At 59.0% G+C, this 8,987-nt stretch overlaps 1 long non-coding RNA gene across 1 annotated transcript; it reads right to left on the minus strand.

Moving 5' to 3' along the window:
* Positions 1-763: 763 nt before the first annotated feature.
* LOC142484972 (uncharacterized) lies at positions 764-7,988 on the minus strand. Its single transcript, XR_012798321.1, has 2 exons — positions 7,644-7,988; positions 764-1,229 (listed from the first exon to the last, which is right to left on the minus strand). It is a non-coding gene; the product is annotated as an uncharacterized LOC142484972 (long non-coding RNA).
* Between the last annotated feature and the right edge of the window lie 999 nt (positions 7,989-8,987).

Consider the following 8,987-nt stretch of genomic DNA (forward strand, 5'->3'; position numbering starts at 1 on the left):
ACCCCCGAAACTATCGGTCTCCCTGGGGGATCCGTGTCGCATTTCTCTATTTTGGGGATGTGGTAAGGTGTACAAATGTTTAGATCACCACTGAAAGCCACACCCCTGACGAAGAGGCCTCGGTCACACGCAGAGCCAGCGGCAGAGCCGGGCTCAGACTGAGGTAAAGTGACTGACCGAGGTCACACGCAGAGCCAGCGGCAGAGCCGGGCTCAGACTGAGGTAAAGTGACTGTCCGAGGTCACACGCAGAGCCAGCGGCAGAGCCGGCCTGAGGTAAAGTGACTGTCCGAGGTCACACGCAGAGCCAGCGGCAGAGCCGGGCTCTGACTGAGGTAAAGTGACTGTCTGAGGTCACACGCAGAGCCAGCGGCAGAGCCGGGCTCTGACTGAGGTAAAGTGACTGTCTGAGGTCACACGCAGAGCCAGCGGCAGAGCCGGGCTCATACTGAGGTGAAGTGACTGCCCGAGGTCACGCGCAGAGCCAGCGGCAGAGCCGGCCTGAGGTAAAGTGACTGTCCGAGGTCACACGCAGAGCCAGCGGCAGAGCCGGGCTCAGACTGAGGTAAAGTGACTGTCCGAGGTCAAAACGCAGAGCCAGCGGCAGAGCCGGGCTCAGACTGAGGTAAAGTGACAGTCCGAGGTCACACGCAGAGCCAGCGGCAGAGCCGGGCTCAGACTGAGGTAAAGTGACTGTCCGAGGTCACACGCAGAGCCAGCGGCAGAGCCGGGCTCCTCCCATTTTGCAGCAATGACCAGAAACATTTGAAACAAATCACGTTTATTAAGCAATGGCGCCACGTATCCCAGAAGCCTTTGCAGGAAAAGATATCGACTAACTGTAAATTATCCAATACAAAAATACCCGGAGGCTCCTCCCACAGCGCTGCTAGCCCCGCCCCATAGCAATGTGGCACCTCCCCTTCACAGAGCAGTAATATGAGGCTCCTCCCCCTGCGCCACTGAGCCCTCCTTCCCCTCGGATGTGCTCTCCTCGTGGTCCCAGCATTGGGCGGCCCCCCACGCGCGCGCCCTCCCCCACAGCGCCTGCGGGTGGGCGCTCTGCCCCCCTTCCATGCGCAGCAGGTTCCTCCATGCCACGAACAGACCGCCACACAGCAGGACCAGGACCAGGGTGAGGAGCAGGACCAGCCACGTGCCGTCAGAATCCACAGCCACGGGGGAGACCGCCACGGCCACGGGAAACAGGAGCAGCAGAGCCGGCCACATCTGGGGCAAGAGAGACAGCTCAACGCTCTGCTGCATCTCTCCCAGCGCTGGCACTGCACCCTCTGCTGCATCTCACCCAGCGCTGACACTGCACCCTCTGCTGCATCTCACCCAGCGCTGACACTGCACCCTCTGCTACATCTCACCCAGCGCTGACACTGCGCCCTCTGCTGCATCTCACCCAGCGCTGACACTGCACCCTCTGCTGCATCTCACCCAGCGCTGACACTGCACCCTCTGCTGCATCTCACCCAGCGCTGACACTGCACCCTCTGCTGCATCTCACCCAGCGCTGACACTACACCCTCTGCTGCATCTCACCCAGCGCTGACACTGCATCCTCTGCTGCATCTCACCCAGCGCTGACACTGCACCCTCTGCTGCATCTCACCCAGCGCTGACACTACACCCTCTGCTGCATCTCACCCAGCGCTGACACTGCACCCTCTGCTGCATCTCACCCAGCGCTGACACTACACCCTCTGCTGCATCTCACCCAGCGCTGACACTCCACCCTCTGCTGCATCTCACCCAGCGCTGACACTGCACCCTCTGCTGCATCTCACCCAGCGCTGACACTGCATCCTCTGCTGCATCTCACCCAGCGCTGACACTGCACTCTCTGCTGCATCTCACCCAGCGCTGACACTGCACCCTCTGCTGCATCTCTCCCAGCGCTGACACTGCTCTCTCTGCTACATCTCACCCAGCGCTGACACTGCACCCTCTGCTGCATCTCACCCAGCGCTGACACTGCACCCTCTGCTGCATCTCACCCAGCGCTGACACTGCACCCTCTGCTGCATCTCACCCAGCGCTGACACTACACCCTCTGCTGCATCTCACCCAGCGCTGACACTGCACCCTCTGCTGCATCTCACCCAGCGCTGACACTGCACCCTCTGCTGCATCTCACCCAGCGATGACACTGCACCCTCTACTACATCTCACCCAGCGCTGACACTACACTCTCTGCTGCATCTCACCCAGCGCTGACACTAAACCCTCTGCTGCATCTCACCCAGCGCTGACACTGCACCCTCTGCTGCATCTCACCCAGCGCTGACACTGCACCCTCTGCTGCATCTCACCCAGCGCTGACACTGCACCCTCTGCTGCATCTCACCCAGCGCTGACACTGCACCCTCTGCTGCATCTCACCCAGCGCTGACACTGCACCCTCTGCTGCATCTCACCCAGCGCTGACACTGCACCCTCTGCTGCATCTCACCCAGCGCTGACACTGCACCCTCTGCTGCATCTCACCCAGCGCTGACACTGCACCCTCTGCTGCATCTCACCCAGCGCTGACACTGCACCCTCTGCTGCATCTCACCCAGCGCTGACACTGCACCCTCTGCTGCATCTCACCCAGCGCTGACACTGCACCCTCTGCTGCATCTCTCCCAGCGCTGACACTGCACCCTCTGCTGCATCTCACCCAGCGCTGACACTGCACCCTCTGCTGCATCTCACCCAGCGCTGACACTGCACTCTCTGCTACATCGCACCCAGCGCTGACACTTCAACCTCTGCTGCATCTCACCCAGCGCTGACACTGCACCCTCTGCTGCATCTCACCCAGCGCTGACACTGAACCCTCTGCTGCATCTCACCCAGCGCTGACACTACAGCCTCTGCTGCATCTCACCCAGTGCTGACACTGCACCCTCTGCTGCATCTCACCCAGCGCTGACACTTCATTCTCTGCTGCATCTCACCCAGCGCTGACACTGCACCCTCTGCTGCATCTCACCCAGCGCTGACACTGCACCCTCTGCTGCATCTCACCCAGCGCTGACACTACACCCCCTGCTGCATCTCTCCCAGCGCTGACACTGCACCCTCTGCTGCATCTCACCCAGCGCTGACACTGCACCCTCTGCTGCATCTCACCCAGCGCTGACACTGCACCCTCTGCTACATCTCACCCAGCGCTGACACTGCACCCTCTGCTGCATCTCACCAGTGCTGACACTGCACCCTCTGCTGCATCTCACCCAGCGCTGACACTGCTCTCTCTGCTGCATCTCACCCAGCGCTGACACTGCACCCTCTGCTGCATCTCTCCCAGCGCTGACACTGCACCCTCTGCTGCATCTCTCCCAGCGCTGACACTGCACCCTCTGCTGCATCTCACCCAGCGCTGACACTTAATCTCACCCAGCGCTGACACTGCACCCTCTGCTACATCGCACCCAGCGCTGACACTGCACCCTCTGCTGCATCTCACCCAGCGCTGACACTGCATCCTCTGCTGCATCTCTCCCAGCGCTGACACTGCTCTCTCTGCTACATCTCACCCAGCGCTGACACTGCACCCTCTGCTGCATCTCACCCAGCGCTGACACTGCACCCTCTGCTGCATCTCACCCAGCGCTGACACTGCACCCTCTGCTGCATCTCACCCAGCGCTGACACTGCACCCTCTGCTGCATCTCACCCAGCGCTGACACTACACCCTCTGCTGCATCTCACCCAGCGCTGACACTGCACCCTCTGCTGCATCTCACCCAGCGCTGACACTGCACCCTCTGCTGCATCTCACCCAGCGATGACACTGCACCCTCTACTACATCTCACCCAGCGCTGACACTACACTCTCTGCTGCATCTCACCCAGCGCTGACACTAAACCCTCTGCTGCATCTCACCCAGCGCTGACACTGCACCCTCTGCTGCATCTCACCCAGCGCTGACACTGCACCCTCTGCTGCATCTCACCCAGCGCTGACACTGCACCCTCTGCTGCATCTCACCCAGCGCTGACACTGCACCCTCTGCTGCATCTCACCCAGCGCTGACACTGCACCCTCTGCTGCATCTCACCCAGCGCTGACACTGCACCCTCTGCTGCATCTCACCCAGCGCTGACACTGCACCCTCTGCTGCATCTCACCCAGCGCTGACACTGCACCCTCTGCTGCATCTCACCCAGCGCTGACACTGCACCCTCTGCTGCATCTCACCCAGCGCTGACACTGCACCCTCTGCTGCATCTCACCCAGCGCTGACACTGCACCCTCTGCTGCATCTCTCCCAGCGCTGACACTGCACCCTCTGCTGCATCTCACCCAGCGCTGACACTGCACCCTCTGCTGCATCTCACCCAGCGCTGACACTGCACTCTCTGCTACATCGCACCCAGCGCTGACACTGCAACCTCTGCTGCATCTCACCCAGCGCTGACACTGCACCCTCTGCTGCATCTCACCCAGCGCTGACACTGAACCCTCTGCTGCATCTCACCCAGCGCTGACACTACAGCCTCTGCTGCATCTCACCCAGTGCTGACACTGCACCCTCTGCTGCATCTCACCCAGCGCTGACACTTCATTCTCTGCTGCATCTCACCCAGCGCTGACACTGCACCCTCTGCTGCATCTCACCCAGCGCTGACACTGCACCCTCTGCTGCATCTCACCCAGCGCTGACACTACACCCCCTGCTGCATCTCTCCCAGCGCTGACACTGCACCCTCTGCTGCATCTCACCCAGCGCTGACACTGCACCCTCTGCTGCATCTCACCCAGCGCTGACACTGCACCCTCTGCTACATCTCACCCAGCGCTGACACTGCACCCTCTGCTGCATCTCACCAGTGCTGACACTGCACCCTCTGCTGCATCTCACCCAGCGCTGACACTGCTCTCTCTGCTGCATCTCACCCAGCACTGACACTGCACCCTCTGCTGCATCTCTCCCAGCGCTGACACTGCACCCTCTGCTGCATCTCTCCCAGCGCTGACACTGCACCCTCTGCTGCATCTCACCCAGCGCTGACACTTAATCTCACCCAGCGCTGACACTGCACCCTCTGCTACATCGCACCCAGCGCTGACACTGCACTCTCTGCTGCATCTCACCCAGCGCTGACACTGCATCCTCTGCTGCATCTCACCCAGCGCTGACACTGCAACCTCTGCTGCATCTCACCCAGCGCTGACACTGCACCCTCTGCTGCATCTCACCCAGCGCTGACACTACACCCTCTGATACATCTCACCCAGCGCTGACACTGAATCCTCTGCTACATCTCACCCAGCGCTGACACTGCACCCTCTGCTGCATCTCACCAGTGCTGACACTGCACCCTCTGCTGCATCTCACCCAGCGCTGACACTGCTCTCTCTGCTACATCTCACCCAGTGCTGACACTGCCTCCTCTGCTGCATCTCACCCAGCGCTGACACTGCACCATCTGCTGCATCTCACCCAGCGCTGACACTGCTCTCTCTGCTACATCTCACCCAGCGCTGACACTGCATCCTCTGCTGCATCTCACCCAGCGCTGACACTGCACCCTCTGATACATCTCACCCAGCGCTGACACTACAACCTCTGCTGCATCTCACCCAGCGCTGACACTACAACCTCTGCTGCATCTCACCCAGCGCTGACACTGCATCCTCTGCTGCATCTCACCCAGCGCTGACACTGCACCCTCTGCTGCATCTCACCCAGCGCGGACATTGCCTCCTCTGCTGCATCTCACCCAGCGCTGACACTGTACCCTCTGCTGCATCTCACCCAGCGCTGACACTGCACCATCTGCTGCATCTCACCCAGCGCTGACACTACAACCTCTGCTGCATCTCACCCAGCACTGACACTGCACTCTCTGCTACATCGCACCCAGCGCTGACACTACAACCTCTGCTGCATCTCACCCAGCGCTGACACTGCACCCTCTGCTGCATCTCACCCAGCGCTGACACTGCACCCTCTGCTACATCTCACTCAGCGCTGACACTCTATCTCACCCAGCGCTGACACTGCACCCTCTGCTACATCTCACCCAGCGCTGACACTGCACACTCTGCTACATCGCACCCAGCGCTGACACTCCATCCTCTGCTGCATCTCACCCAGCGCTGACACTGCACCCTCTACTACATCTCACCCAGCGCTGACACTGCACCCTCTGCTACATCTCACCCAGCGCTGACACCCCATCTCACCCAGCGCTGACACTACTTCCTCTGCTACATCGCACCCAGCGCTGACACTGCACCCTCTGCTGCATCTCACCCAGCGCTGACACTACAACCTCTGCTACATCTCACCCAGCGCTGATACTGCACCCAATGCTACATCTCACCCAGCGCTGACACTGCACCCTCTGCTGCATCTCACCCAGCGCTGACACTGCACCCTCTGCTGCATCTCACCCAGCGTTGACACTGCACCCTCTGCTGCATCTCACCCAGCGCTGACACTGCACCCTCTGATACATCTCACCCAGCGCTGACACTGAACCCTCTGATACATCTCACCCAGCGCTGACACTGAACCCTCTAGTACATCTCACCCAGCGCTGACACTGCACCCTCTGCTGCATCTCACCAGTGCTGACACTGCACCCTCTGCTGCATCTCACCCAGCGCTGACACTGCTCTCTCTGCTACATCTCACCCAGTGCTGACACTGCCCCCTCTGCTGCATCTCACCCAGCGCTGACACTGCACCATCTGCTGCATCTCACCCAGCGCTGACACTGCTCTCTCTGCTACATCTCACCCAGCGCTGACACTGCCTCCTCTGCTGCATCTCACCCAGCGCTGACACTGCACCCTCTGATACATCTCACCCAGCGCTGACACTACAACCTCTGCTGCATCTCACCCAGCGCTGACACTACAACCTCTGCTGCATCTCACCCAGCGCTGACACTGCATCCTCTGCTGCATCTCACCCAGCGCTGACACTGCACCCTCTGCTGCATCTCACCCAGCGCGGACACTGCCTCCTCTGCTGCATCTCACCCAGCGCTGACACTGCACCCTCTGCTGCATCTCACCCAGCGCTGACACTGCGCCCTCTGCTGCATCTCACCCAGCGCTGACACTGCACCCTCTGCTGCATCTCGCCCAGCGCTGACACTACAACCTCTGCTGCATCTCACCCAGCACTGACACTGCACCCTCTGCTACATCTCACCCAGCGCTGACACTGCACCCTCTGCTACATCTCACCCAGCGCTGACACTGCACCCTCTGCTGCATCTCTCCCAGCGCTGACACTGCACCCTCTGCTGCATCTCACCCAGCGCTGACACTGCACCCTCTGCTGCATCTCACCCAGCGCTGACACTACATCCTCTGCTACATCTCACCCAGTGCTGACACTACAGCCTCTGCTACATCTCACCCAGCGCTAACACTGCTTCCTCTGCTACATCTCACCCAGCGCTAACACTACTTCCTCTGCTGCATCTCACCCAGCGCTGACACTACTGCCTCTGCTACATCTCACCCAGCGCTGACACTACTGCCTCTGCTACATCTCACCCAGCGCTGACACTACACCCTCTGCTACATCTCACCCAGCGCTGACACTGCACCCTCTGCTGCATCTCACCCAGCGCTGACACTTCATCCTGCTAAAACTAAACACACTCCGCACAGTCACTCACCCTATTCTCGAAGCTTCACTTCCAGGCTTTCTCCGTTGTCGATTAGAGCTGTAAATAAGAGAGGAGGCATTATAGTGAGGTTATATATATGGGGTAATAGGAGGCGTTATAGGGAGGTGTTATATGTACAATTATATGTAATTACCACACAAACATCTATAGTGTGTCCGAATATGTAATCACTTTCTTCAAAACGTGCAAAATTCAATTAAAGCCCAAAGATATTCTTATTACATTTTAGATTTAATATAGAAAAGCAGCTCAGGGCGTAGATTACGGAAGAAGAATATTACAAAAACATACAGTACAATATATGCAGACAAACCAGGGTGTACCCAGCACACACAGAGTCATCACGAGTCAAAATCACACGTGTGACGATCAGTGCAAGGTCCCGCCCCCGTCACGCATCTCGCCACGTCTCTAATGACGCGCGCCTGCCACAACCTGCGCCCAAGCACTGCGCTGCTGGAAGGGCAGGGACCGTTCCCAGGCTCTGCCCCGTGACGTCACAGCTGACGCGCGTCAGCCGCAGCCTGCGCCCTCACTCTGCACTCCGGACGTGGCTGCTCGGTTGTTGGTCGGTGGCTATCAATATATCAATATCCCCACCTCAGCCTCGCGGTCACGCCTTGTTTGTGGTGAGCACTCGTGACAATATGCTCACCCCACAAACATGGACCCCGCTTAGGTGGGTCGACTCTTGACCGCACACGCCAACATGTTTGACAGACTGAACAAAATTCTGGAGTTAAATAACCAGCGAATGGAGATGCTCCAACAGTCGGTTCAAACCGTTACCCCTATTCTCCCTCTGCAAACCCCATGGCAGCGGTTTCCACACCCATCCCTAAAACTACCGCTTCTGAGCCACGACTACCTACCCCCAATCGCTACAGCGGTGACCCACATGGGTGTCGTGGTTTCCTCAATCAATGTTTCATCCAATTCGAGCTGATGCCTTCCCGTTTCGTGTCTCTCCGATCTAAAGTAGCATACATCATTTCCTTATTGATTGACGACGCTCGGGCGTCGGACTCTCCCATGTGGGAGCTGAGATCGGATCTTTCCAGCGATACCAGACGCTTCACCAAGCGTTCCGCAGAGTTTTCGATATGCCCGGACACAAGCTGCCTCCTCCCTCTTGCATATCTCCCAAGGTACCCGTTCTGTGGCTGTTACACCGCAGAGTTTCGCACCATCGCCGCAGAGACTGGTTGGAATGATGAGGCGCTAACTGCCGCCTTCTGGCAAGTTCTCCGAGAAATTGAAGGATGAACTAGTGGCACAGGAACGCCCCACCGACTTGGAGGAGCTCATCGCACTATGTATCCCAGTAGACCA

Source organism: Ascaphus truei, unplaced genomic scaffold (assembly GCF_040206685.1).
Source record: "Ascaphus truei isolate aAscTru1 unplaced genomic scaffold, aAscTru1.hap1 HAP1_SCAFFOLD_487, whole genome shotgun sequence".
Lineage (NCBI taxonomy): Eukaryota > Metazoa > Chordata > Amphibia > Anura > Ascaphidae > Ascaphus > Ascaphus truei.